This window comes from Coenobita brevimanus, chromosome 63 (genome assembly GCF_032717465.1).
Source record: "Coenobita brevimanus isolate Jiangsu-jjx chromosome 63, ASM3271746v2, whole genome shotgun sequence".
Taxonomy (NCBI): Eukaryota; Metazoa; Arthropoda; class Malacostraca; order Decapoda; family Coenobitidae; genus Coenobita; species Coenobita brevimanus.
In genome coordinates, this window is record NC_137016.1 from 10,783,702 (window position 1) to 10,797,089 (window position 13,388).

Genomic DNA, 13,388 nt, shown 5'->3' on the forward strand with positions numbered 1-13,388 from the left:
GGGCCATGTCCTAATCTAGGGGGCAGGGTGGGGCCATGTCCTAATCTGGGGGGCAAGGTGGGGCCATGTCCTAATCTGCGGGGCAAGGTGGGGCCAAATCCTAATCTAGGGGGGGGGGCAAGGCGGGGCCATCACCAACACCGAACCACACCGACATAATAGCTATCCACATCCACTTACTGTACAGTATATGCATCCCCACCCATCCAAGTGCAACCTCAGTCACCCACAATTGCCCACACCCACTCAGTCCCACCAACACAATATCATAGTTACGTACACTTATCATATACCACCTACACCCACCTAAAGTCACCCACAATTACCTACAACCAGGTACTGCATAACTAATCACACTAAACCTCACCAACCTACACCCACCCACTCTTACCTACACCATCCAACATCTTCTTTCAAAATCCTACACCCAGAAGAAGACAGGAAGAAATCAGTAGGATAGAAGTTGTGGAAGCAATGAAGAAAGTTAAATCGGGGAAAGCCCCAGGAATTGATGGAGTGTGTGGTGAAATGCTGAAGCATGGGGGAGATATAGTAGCAGAATGGATGTGGAAGATGTGCAGATTGGCCTGGGAGGAAGGTAGAGTCCCGGAGGATTGGAAGTCAGGTATAATTATTCCCTTGTACAAAGGAAAAGGGGAAAAAGAAGTGTGTGGTAATCATAGGGGCATCTGTCTTCTTAGTATAATAGGAAAAGTGTATGGTAGGATACTTATTGACAAAGTTAGAGAAAGAACAGAGGAATTAGTTGGAGAAGAACAGGGAGGCTTTAGGAAGGGAAGAGGTTGTGCAGATCAGATATTCATTCTTAGATCTTTAGTGGAAAAGTTTCTAGAGGAGGGAAAGAAGTTGTATGCAGCCTTTATTGATTTGGAGAAAGCATATGGCACGGTGGATAGACAAGGATTGTGGAAAGTATTAAGAATATATGGAGTAGATGGAAAGTTGTTGAATGCTGTGAAGAGTATGTATGATGGTGCTAAGGCTGCAGTGCGTGTGGATGGTGAACTAAGTGAATTTTTCTCCTTGAAGGTTGGGTTGAAACAGGGATGTGTCATGTCTCCATGGTTGTTCAATCTGTTCAAGGATGTGGTAATAAAAGAGGTACAGGGTAGGGTAGTGGATGTTGGAGTGGCCCTGGTGAGAGAGGATAGTGTTTGGAAACTCCCTGTACTGTTGTCTGCAGATGATACTGTGTTGTTGAGTGAAGACGAAGGGGAGCTGCAAGGCTTGGTGGATGAGTTTGGGAGAGTGTGCAAGAAACGGAATCTAAAGGTGAATGTACGGAAGAGTAAAGTGATGGCCTGTGAGAGAAGTGAAGTCTGTGAATAAACAGAGAGGTTGGATTGTGAGGAATTGGAAAATGTGAGTACGTTTAAGTACTTGGGTAGTGTGATGAGTAAGGATGGAGGTTTGGAGGGTGAAGTGCTTGAAAGGGTACAGGAGGGAAGAAAGGTTGCTGGTTCTTTGAAAGTAGTGATAAGAAACAGGGAAGTCAGCATGGAAGTGAAAAAGTTACTACATGACAGTATTCTGATACCAACTCTAACTTATGGAAGTGAAGCTTGGACATTGTTGGAGGGACACGAGTCAAGAGTGGGAGCAGTGGAAATGAGTTATTTAAGAGGAGCCTGTGGAGTCACATGGAGAGACAGGTTGACGAATGAGGATATAAAGGAGCGCTGTGGTGTGGATGTGGATGTGACAGGAAGCGTTATGAGGAACACACTGAGGTGGTTTGGCCATGTGGAGAGGATGGAGGGTCAAAGACTGACGAAGAGAGTGTATGTGAGTGAGGTGGAGGGGGGAAGAGGGAGGGGGAGGCCGAGGATGAGATGGAGGGATGGGTTGGAGAGGTATATGAGAGAGGGGGGTGTGAGTTGGGAGCAGGGCAGTGAAATGGCGGGGGACAGGACGACGTGGAGGCGATTTGTTTGTGGCCACCCCAAACGGGATTCAGGCGTCTGGCAATAGATAGATAGATAGACCTATCCACTCCCACTTACACCCACCCTCTTCCCTCGCACCTCTTCCTTAGCAGTATATTTCTCGTATTTTAACTAATTATTCTCTTCTATGACATTAATATCATTTTCATACTGGCATCATTTGTATTGGTATAATCTAAGCAGATGCTGGAGTGTGATGAGCAGAACAAATCGCAATAGTAATGTAAACAATAATACAGTTTGGCTTCTGCGTTGCCATGGAGACCATTTGTTTTCCTGTCCACTCGAGCGACTTCCCAGCCACCCTCTGGCCTCGGTGGCCGACATAAAAATGACGATATTTCCACTATTTTATCGCGTAGGACTGTTTCCTTGGTGCAGACGGGTGGCTGTACCAATATTACAATACCCACATAGCTTAGTTCTCGCCTGTATAGTCGAATAATTGTATTTAAAGCTAAAATGATGTGCATACCAATGTTACCAACAGTAAAAGTACCCTTGGCCTCTGATTTCGGTTCGAGATTAAAGGAATATTATAAAGACTGTTAGTTTCTCTTACATATTTCGTCCTTGCTGTCTTAGCGGTCATAATTCAAAACCATTCTGTGAGATATTCGTGTCTCTCTGTTAACTGAATTTATGACATTCAACTTCCGGAGACACCCTGTGATCTGGCAACTGTGTGGGGTGATGCGAGGCTGCCATGGCTGTAGCATCGTAGTCGTTAATGATCTTAACCATTTCTTACGATAAATATTCCTTAACAGAAGTAAATCGCTATCAGATATCTGTGTGTATGGAGGTATTTCCAGCTAAATATTCAGCCTGGTATGGTTGTGAAGTGTTTGGGGGATATACCAGTGAAAACAAAAGGCTCCTGTACACAGGTAAAGGTGACAAATGTTATGAATATTACGTCATAGTTTGTTAGAACTTAATGTGTCACGTCAGCTAATGTGGTGCTAATGTGCACTTGATGTCTGCCTTAACTTCACTACATAACTACACCCAAATTGCCAAGTTTCTCAGTCACATCAGTTGATAATAATAATACAAAATAGATCAACGGCGCTAAGATAAAATTATTTTAATTCTGACGTCATTTTTAGGGTGTTGTTGGTGAGAGTGTCAAGTTGTAACACTAAGAAGAGAAGCCCTTGCAAGTAACTAATTGGCTGATCTAAGTTTAATGGCTGTCTCTTGTATCGTTATTAGGTCATTCTGGAGGCTGGTAGTCCGCCTGAAGATGGTACACACTGGCCTCTTGGCCTATACAAGGAATATCACAAAATTATCTCTTAAATGAAAGAAATCGCCAAGATATCACTCTTGTAATTTCTGTTTGCGTTGGTCTCCCTGGCCCAACATGGATGCCAAAGACTGCAGATTCTAGCTTCATAATTTCAGCAGCAAGATCCACAACAGGGGTTGTTTTTTAACGCTCCTTGAGGTGTTTGTCGCTGATAATATATGGTAATTAACCGAACTGATGTGCTGTTGTGGCTGTGTTAGTGAAAATAAAGTCATAGGAGAGTGTAGTTCAAACACGCAGGTTATCTAACCTCGTTGAACTGAATCAATTAACCAGCTCGACCAAAGACATTTGTCAGCTCAACCAACACCTCGAGGTCTCACAACACCACGCAGTTCCCAGATCTAGGTGTGCTAGCCATTTACCAAATTTGATTTAATTATAATATGAGTAGTTATACAATTAAGGGAAATGGCATAAAAATAGTCGTTATTGAAAATATTAAACTTTCATGAACCCTAAGTTGACTAAAAACAAGAAGCCTCAGTAATTTTGCTATGAGTTAAGATTGAATCGGCAGGCTACTGGTCTTATTATACTTGAGAACACTGTGTAGCACATTATTTTGCTGTAAATAACGTTTATCCGCAACGACTGCAATAAATAAGTGGTGTAAGTATTGTACTATCCATACACCCACCCTCCTGCCCCAAAGAAACAGCCGAAAAAGGTAAAATAATGGAAATATCGTCATTTTTATGTTGACCACCGAGGAGAGAGGATGACAGGGAGTTGCTGCTGTTGGCGGGAAAACGAGTGGTTTCCATGGCAACGCAGACTCAACTGGCACATTAAAAATATTTGCTGTTTTGGGAGTGTTTGGGTAGGGGTAGGTGTAGATGGGAGTTGATGGATGTATGTCAGTGTGCGTGGGGGTAGATGGGTGTGAGTGGGTGTAGGAGTGCTGCGATGGGCATTGATGGATGTGGGTGTTTGTGGGTAAGTGTGAGTGGCTGTTGGTGGGCGTGGGTAGACTGGTGTGAATTGGTGTAGGTAGGTGTAAATGTGTGTCGCTGGGTACGCGTGTAGGGAGTGTAGATGGATGAAGGTAGGTGTAGGTTAGTATGGAGGATGTAGGTCGGTGTGGGAAGGCATAGGTGGATGTAGGTTGGTGTGGGTAGTTAAAGGCTGAAGGTGGGTATGGGTGTGGAATGGTGGGTATGGCTGGGTGCAGTTGGGAGTGGGTGTGCAGGCGTGCTTACAGAGTGGGGAGTTTGGGGGAAGAAGGAGAGGGAGCCGAAGAACAAGTTGTAAATGACAAACTGACTAGGAGTGTGCTAAAGCGAGGTGGTTGTGGAAAAAATGAAAAGAAGAGTAAGAACGAGATGGCGAGATATGATGCGTGAGAACTGATGAGAGAGAGGTGGTGAGCCGTGGGAAGCAGGGTCGTTACTGAGTAGGGACAAAAGCTTCTGAAAGTCGTTTAGCCGAGGCCACTGCTGACAGTATGCAGCGTCAAACCAGTGGCGTAGCAGGTCTTCATAGTTGGGAGGGCCAAGGTGGGGCCATGTCCTAATCTGTGGGGCAAGGTGGGGCCATGTCCTAATCTGGTGGGAAAGGTGGGGCCATGACCTAATCTGGGAGGCAAGGTGGGGCCATGTCCTAATCTGGGAGGCAAGGTGGGGCCATTTCCTAATCTGAGGGGCAAGGTGGGGCCATGTCCTAATCTAGGGGGCAAGGTGGGGCCATATCCTAATCTGGGAGGCAAGGTGGGGCCATGTCATAATCTGGGGGGCAAGGTGGGGCCATCTCCTAATCTGAGGGGCAAGGTGGGGCCATGTCCTAATCTAGAGGGCAAGTGGGGCCATGTCCTAATCTGGGGGGCAAGGTGGGGCACATGTCCTAATGTGGGGGGCAAGGTGGGGCCATGTCCTAATCTAGGGGGCAGGGTGGGGCCATGTCCTAATCTGGGGGGCAAGGTGGGGCCATGTCCTAATCTGCGGGGCAAGGTGGGGCCAAATCCTAATCTAGGGGGGGGGGGCAAGGCGGGGCCATCACCAACACCCAACCACACCGACATAATAGCTATCCACATCCACTTACTGTACAGTATATGCATCCCCACCCATCCAAGTGCAACTTCAGTCACCCACAATTGCCCACACCCACTCAGTCCCACCAACACAATATCATAGTTACGTACACTTATCATATACCACCTACACCCACCTAAAGTCACCCACAATTACCTACAACCAGGTACTGCATAACTAATCACACTAAACCTCACCAACCTACACCCACCCACTCTTACCTACACCATCCAACATCTTCTTTAAAAATCCTACACCCAGAAAAAGACAGGAAGAAATCAGTAGGACAGAAGTTGTGGAAGCAATGAAGAAAGTTAAATCGGGGAAAGCCCCAGGAATTGATGGAGTGTGTGGTGAAATGCTGAAGCATGGGGGAGATATAGTAGCAGAATGGATGTGGAAGATGTGCAGATTGGCCTGGGAGGAAGGTAGAGTCCCGGAGGATTGGAAGTCAGGTATAATTATTCCCTTGTACAAAGGAAAAGGGGAAAAAGAAGTGTGTGGTAATCATAGGGGCATCTGTCTTCTTAGTATAATAGGAAAAGTGTATGGTAGGATACTTATTGACAAAGTTAGAGAAAGAACAGAGGAATTAGTTGGAGAAGAACAGGGAGGCTTTAGGAAGGGAAGAGGTTGTGCAGATCAGATATTCATTCTTAGATCTTTAGTGGAAATGTTTCTAGAGAAGGGAAAGAAGTTGTATGCAGCCTTTATGGATTTGGAGAAAGCATATGGCACGGTGGATAGACAAGGATTGTGGAAAGTATTAAGAATATATGGAGTAGATGGAAAGTTGTTGAATGCTGTGAAGAGTATGTATGATGGTGCTAAGGCTGCAGTGCGTGTGGATGGTGAACTAAGTGAATTTTTCTCTTTGAAGGTTGGGTTGAAACAGGGATGTGTCATGTCTCCATGGTTGTTCAATCTGTTCAAGGATGTGGTAATAAAAGAGGTACAGGGTAGGGTAGTGGATGTTGGAGTGGCCCTGGTGAGAGAGGATAGTGTTTGGAAACTCCCTGTACTGTTGTTTGCAGATGATACTGTGTTGTTGAGTGAAGACGAAGGGGAGCTGCAAGGCTTGGTGGATGAGTTTGGGAGAGTGTGCAAGAAACGGAATCTGAAGGTGAATGTACGGAAGAGTAAAGTGATGGCCTGTGAGAGAAGTGAAGTCTGTGAATAAACAGCGAGGTTGGATTGTGAGGAATTGGAAAATGTGAGTACGTTTAAGTACTTGGGTAGTGTGATGAGTAAGGATGGAGGTTTGGAGGGTGAAGTGCTTGAAAGGGTACAGGAGGGAAGAAAGGTTGCTGGTTCTTTGAAAGTAGTGATAAGAAACAGGGAAGTCAGCATGGAAGTGAAAAAGTTACTACATGACAGTATTCTGATACCAACTCTAACTTATGAAAGTGAAGCTTGGACATTGTTGGAGGGACACGAGTCAAGAGTGGGAGCAGTGGAAATGAGTTATTTAAGAGGAGCCTGTGGAGTCACATGGAGAGACAGGTTGACGAATGAGGATATAAAGGAGCGCTGTGGTGTGGATGTGGATGTGACAGGAAGCGTTATGAGGAACACACTGAGGTGGTTTGGCCATGTGGAGAGGATGGAGGGTCAAAGACTGACGAAGAGAGTGTATGTGAGTGAGGTGGAGGGGGGAAGAGGGAGGGGGAGGCCGAGGATGAGATGGAGGGATGGGTTGGAGAGGTATATGAGAGAGGGGGGTGTGAGCTGGGAGCAGGGCAGTGAAATGGCGGGGGACAGGACGACGTGGAGGCGATTTGTTTGTGGCCACCCCAAACGGGATTCAGGCGTCTGGCAATAGATAGATAGATAGACCTATCCACTCCCACTTACACCCACCCTCTTCCCTCGCACCTCTTCCTTAGCAGTATATTTCTCGTATTTTAACTAATTATTCTCTTCTATGACATTAATATCATTTTCATACTGGCATCATTTGTATTGGTATAATCTAAGCAGATGCTGGAGTGTGATGAGCAGAACAAATCGCAGTAGTAATGTAAACAATAATACAGTTTGGCTTCTGCGTTGCCATGGAGACCATTTGTTTTCCTGTCCACTCGAGCGACTTCCCAGCCACCCTCTGGCCTCGGTGGCCGACATAAAAATGACGATATTTCCACTATTTTATCGCGTAGGACTGTTTCCTTGGTGCAGACGGGTGGCCGTACCAATATTACAATACCCACATAGCTTAGTTCTCGCCTGTATAGTCGAATAATTGTATTTAAAGCTAAAATGATGTGCATACCAATGTTACCAACAGTAAAAGTACCCTTGGCCTCTGATTTCGGTTCGAGATTAAAGGAATATTATAAAGACTGTTAGTTTCTCTTACATATTTCGTCCTTGCTGTCTTAGCGGTCATAATTCAAAACCATTCTGTGAGATATTCGTGTCTCTCTGTTAACTGAATTTATGACATTCAACTTCCGGAGACACCCTGTGATCTGGCAACTGTGTGGGGTGATGCGAGGCTGCCATGGCTGTAGCATCGTAGTCGTTAATGATCTTAACCATTTCTTACGATAAATATTCCTTAACAGAAGTAAATCGCTATCAGATATCTGTGTGTATGGAGGTATTTCCAGCTAAATATTCAGCCTGGTATGGTTGTGAAGTGTTTGGGGGATATACCAGTGAAAACAAAAGGCTCCTGTACACAGGTAAAGGTGACAAATGTTATGAATATTACGTCATAGTTTGTTAGAACTTAATGTGTCACGTCAGCTAATGTGGTGCTAATGTGCACTTGATGTCTGCCTTAACTTCACTACATAACTACACCCAAATTGCCAAGTTTCTCAGTCACATCAGTTGATAATAATAATACAAAATAGATCAACGGCGCTAAGATAAAATTATTTTAATTCTGACGTCATTTTTAGGGTGTTGTTGGTGAGAGTGTCAAGTTGTATCACTAAGAAGAGAAGCCCTTGCAAGTAACTAATTGGCTGATCTAAGTTTAATGGCTGTCTCTTGTATCGTTATTACGAAGTAGGTCATTCTGGAGGCTGGTAGTCCGCCTGAAGATGGTACACACTGGCCTCTTGGCCTATACAAGGAATATCACAAAATTATCTCTTAAATGAAAGAAATCGCCAAGATATCACTCTTGTAATTTCTGTGTTGCGTTGGTCTCCCTGGCCCAACATGGATGCCAAAGACTGCAGATTCTAGCTTCATAATTTCAGCAGCAAGATCCACAACAAGGGTTGTTTTTTAACGCTGCTTGAGGTGTTTGTCGCTGATAATATATGGTAATTAACCGTACTGATTATGCTGTTGTGGCTGTGTTAGTGAAAATAAAGTCATAGGAGAGTGTTGTTCAAACACGCAGGTTATCTAACCTCGTTGAACTGAATCAATGAACCAGCTCGACCAAAGACATTTGTCAGCTCAACCAACACCTCGAGGTCTCACAACACCACGCAGTTCCCAGATCTAGGTGTGCTAGCCATTTACCAAATTTGATTTTATTATAATATGAGTAGTTATACAATTAAGGGAAATGGCATAAAAATAGTCGTTATTGAAAATATTAAACTTTCATGAACCCTAAGTTGACTAAAAACAAGAAGCCTCAGTAATTTTGCAATGAGTTAAGATTGAATCGGCAGGCTACTGGTCTTATTATACTTGAGAACACTGTGAAGCACATTATTTTGCTGTAAATAACGTTTATCCGCAACGACTGCAATAAATAAGTGGTGTAAGTATTGTACTATCCATACACCCACCCTCCTGCCCCAAAGAAACAGCCGAAAAAGGTAAAATAATGGAAATATCGTCATTTTTATGTTGACCACCGAGGAGAGAGGATGACAGGGAGTTGCTGCTGTTGGCGGGAAAACGAGTGGTTTCCATGGCAACGCAGACTCAACTGGCACATTAAAATATTTGCTGTTTTGGGAGTGTTTCGGTAGGGGTAGGTGTAGATGGGAGTTGATGGGTGTATGTCAGTGTGCGTGGGGGTAGATGGGTGTGAGTGGGTGTAGGAGTGCTGCGATGGGCAGTGATGGATGTGGGTGTTTGTGGGTAAGTGTGAGTGGCTGTTGGTGGGCGTGGGTAGATTGGTGTGAATTGGTGTAGGTAGGTGTAAATGTGTGTCGCTGGGCACGCGTGTAGGGAGTGTAGATGGATGAAGGTAGGTGTAGGTTAGTATGGAGGATGTAGGTCGGTGTGGGAAGGCATAGGTGGATGTAGGTTGGTGTGGGTAGTTAAAGGCTGAAGGTGGGTATGGGTGTGGAATGGTGGGTATGGCTGGGTGCAGTTGGGAATGGGTGTGCAGGCGTGCTTACAGAGTGGGGAGTTTGGGGGAAGAAGGAGAGGGAGCCGAAGAACAAGTTGTAAATGACAAACTGACTAGGAGTGTGCTAAAGCGAGGTGGTTGTGGAAAAAATGAAAAGAAGAGTAAGAACGAGATGGCGAGATATGATGCGTGAGAACTGATGAGAGAGAGGTGGTGAGCCGTGGGAAGCAGGGTCGTTACTGAGTAGGGACAAAAGCTTCTGAAAGTCGTTTAGCCGAGGCCACTGCTGACAGTATGCAGCGTCAAACCAGTGGCGTAGCAGGTCTTCATAGTTGGGAGGGCCAAGGTGGGGCCATGTCCTAATCTGTGGGGCAAGGTGGGGCCATGTCCTAATCTGGTGGGAAAGGTGGGGCCATGACCTAATCTGGGAGGCAAGGTGGGGCCATGTCCTAATCTGGGAGGCAAGGTGGGGCCATTTCCTAATCTGAGGGGCAAGGTGGGGCCATGTCCTAATCTAGGGGGCAAGGTGGGGCCATGTCCTAATCTGGGAGGCAAGGTGGGGCCATGTCCTAATCTGGGGGGCAAGGTGGGGCCATGTCCTAATCTGGGGGGCAAGGTGGGGCCATGTCCTAATCTAGAGGGCAAGTGGGGCCATGTCCTAATCTGGGGGGCAAGATGGGGCCATGTCCTAATCTGGGGGGCAAGATGGGGCCATGTCCTAATCTGGGGGGCAAGGTGGGGCCATGTCCTAATCTAGGGGGCAGGGTGGGGCCATGTCCTAAACTGGGGGGCAAGGTGGGGCCATGTCCTAATCTGCGGGGCAAGGTGGGGCCAAGTCCTAATCTAGGGGGGGGGGCAAGGCGGGGCCATCACCAACACCCAACCACACCGACATAATAGCTATCCACATCCACTTACTGTACAGTATATGCATCCCCACCCATCCAAGTGCAACCTCAGTCACCCACAATTGCCCACACCCACTCAGTCCCACCAACACAATATCATAGTTACGTACACTTATCATATACCACCTACACCCACCTAAAGTCACCCACAATTACCTACAACCAGGTACTGCATAACTAATCACACTAAACCTCACCAACCTACACCCACCCACTCTTACCTACACCATCCAACATCATCTTTAAAAATCCTACACCTAGAAGAAGACAGGAAGAAATCAGTAGGATAGAAGTTGTGGAAGCAATGAAGAAAGTTAAATCGGGGAAAGCCCTAGGAATTGATGGAGTGTGTGGTGAAATGCTGAAGCATGGGGGAGATATAGTAGCAGAATGGATGTGGAAGATGTGCAGATTGGCCTGGGAGGAAGGTAGAGTCCCGGAGGATTGGAAGTCAGGTATAATTATTCCCTTGTACAAAGGAAAAGGGGAAAAAGAAGTGTGTGGTAATCATAGGGGCATCTGTCTTCTTAGTATAATAGGAAAAGTGTATGGTAGGATACTTATTGACAAAGTTAGAGAAAGAAAAGAGGAATTAGTTGGAGAAGATCAGGGAGGCTTTAGGAAGGGAAGAGGTTGTGTAGATCAGATATTCATTCTTAGATCTTTAGTGGAAAAGTTTCTAGAGAAGGGAAAGAAGTTGTATCCGGCTTTCATGGATTTGGAGAAAGCATATGACAGGGTGGATAGACAAGGATTGTGGAAAGTATTAAGAATATATGGAGTAGATGGAAAGTTGTTGAATGCCGTGAAAAGTATGTATGATGGTGCTAAGGCTGAAGTGCGTGTGGATGGTGAATTAAGTGAATTTTTCTCTTTGGAGGTTGGGTTGAAACAGGGATGTGTCATGTCTCCATGGTTCTTCAATCTGTTCATGGATGGGGTAATAAAAGAGGTATAGGGTAGGGTAGTGGATGTTGGAGTGGCCCTGGTGAGAGAGGATAGTGTTTGGAAACTCCCTGTACTGTTGTTTGCAGATGATACTGTGTTGTTGAGTGAAGACGAAGGGGAGCTGCAAGGCTTGGTGGACGAGTTTGGGAGAGTGTGCAAGAAACGGAATCTAAAGGTGAATGTAGGGAAGAGTAAAGTGATGGTTTTTGAGAGAGGTGAAGTCAGTGAATGGACAGCGAGGTTGGATGGTGAGCAATTGGAAAATGTGAGTACGTTTAAGTACTTGGGTAGTGTGATGAGTAAGGATGGAGGTTTGGAGGGTGAAGTGCTTGAAAGGGTACAGCAAGGAAGAAAGGTTGCTGGTTCTTTGAAAGTAGTGATAAGAAACAGGGAAGTGAGCATGGAAGTGAAAAAGTTACTACATGACAGTATTGTGATACCAACTCTAACGTATGGAAGTGAAGCTTGGACGTTGTTGGAAGGGCACAAGTCAAGAGTGAGAGCAGTTGAAATGAGTTTTTTAAGATTAGCCTATGGAGTCATATGGAGAGACAGGTTGACGAATGAGGATATAAAGGAGCGTTGTGGTGTGGATGTGGATGTGATAGGAAGTGTTATGAGGAACTCACTAAGGTGGTTTCGTCATGTGGAGAGGATGGAGGGTGAAAGACTGACGAAGAGAGTGTATGTGAGTGAGGTGGAGGGGGAAAGAGGGAGGGGGAGGCCGAGGATGAGATGGAGGGATGGGTTGGAGAGGTATATGAGAGAGGGGGGTGTGACTTGGGAGCAGGGCAGTGAAATGGCGGGGGACAGGACGACGTGGAGGCGATTTGTTTGTGGCCACCCCAAACGGGATTCAGGCGTCTAGCAATAGATAGATAGATAAACCTATCCACTCCCACTTACACCCACCCTCTTCCCTCGCACCTCTTCCTTAGCAATATATTTCTCGTATTTTAACTAATTATTCTCTTCTATGATATTAATATCATTTTCATACTGGCATCATTTGTATTGATATAATCTAAGCAGATGCTGGAGTGTGATAAGCAGAACAAATCGCAATAGTAACGTAAACAATAATACAGTTTGGCTTCTGCGTTGCCATGGAGACCATTTGTTTCCCTGTCCACTCGAGCGACTTCCCAGCCACCCTCTGGCCTCGGTGGCCGACATAAAAATGACGATATTTCCACTATTTTATCGTGTAGGACTGTTTCCTTGGTGCAGACGGGTGGCTGTACCGATAATACAATACCCACATAGCTTAGTTCTCGCCTGTATAGTCGAATAATTGTATTTAAAGCTAAAATGATGTCCATACCAATGTTACCAACAGTAAAAGTACCCTTGGCCTCTGATTTCGGTCCCAGATTAAAGGAATATTATAAAGACTGCTAGTTTCTCTTACATATTTCGTCCCTGCTGTCTTAGCGGTCATAATTCAAAACCATTCTGTGAGATATTCGTCTCTCTGTTAACTGAATTTATGACATTCAACTTCCGGAGACACCCTGTGATCTGGCAACTGTGTGGGGTGATGCGAGGCTGCCATGGCTGTAGCACATTAGTCGTAAATGATCTTAACCATTTCTAACGATAAATATTCCTTTACGGAAGTAAATCGGTATCAGAAATCGGTGTGTATGGAGGTATTTCCAGCTAAATATTCAGCCTGGTATGGTTGTCCAGTGTTTGGGGGATATACCAGTGAAAACAAAAGGCTCCTGTACAAAGGTAAAGGTGAGAAATGTTATGAATATTACGTCATATTTTGTTAGAACTTAATGTGTCACGTCAGCTAATGTGGTGCTAATGTGCACTTGATGTCTGCCTTAACTTCACTACATAACTACACCAAAATTGCCAAGTTTCTCAGTCACATCAGTTGATAATAATAATACAAAATAGATCAACGGCGCTAAGGTAAAATTATTTTAATTC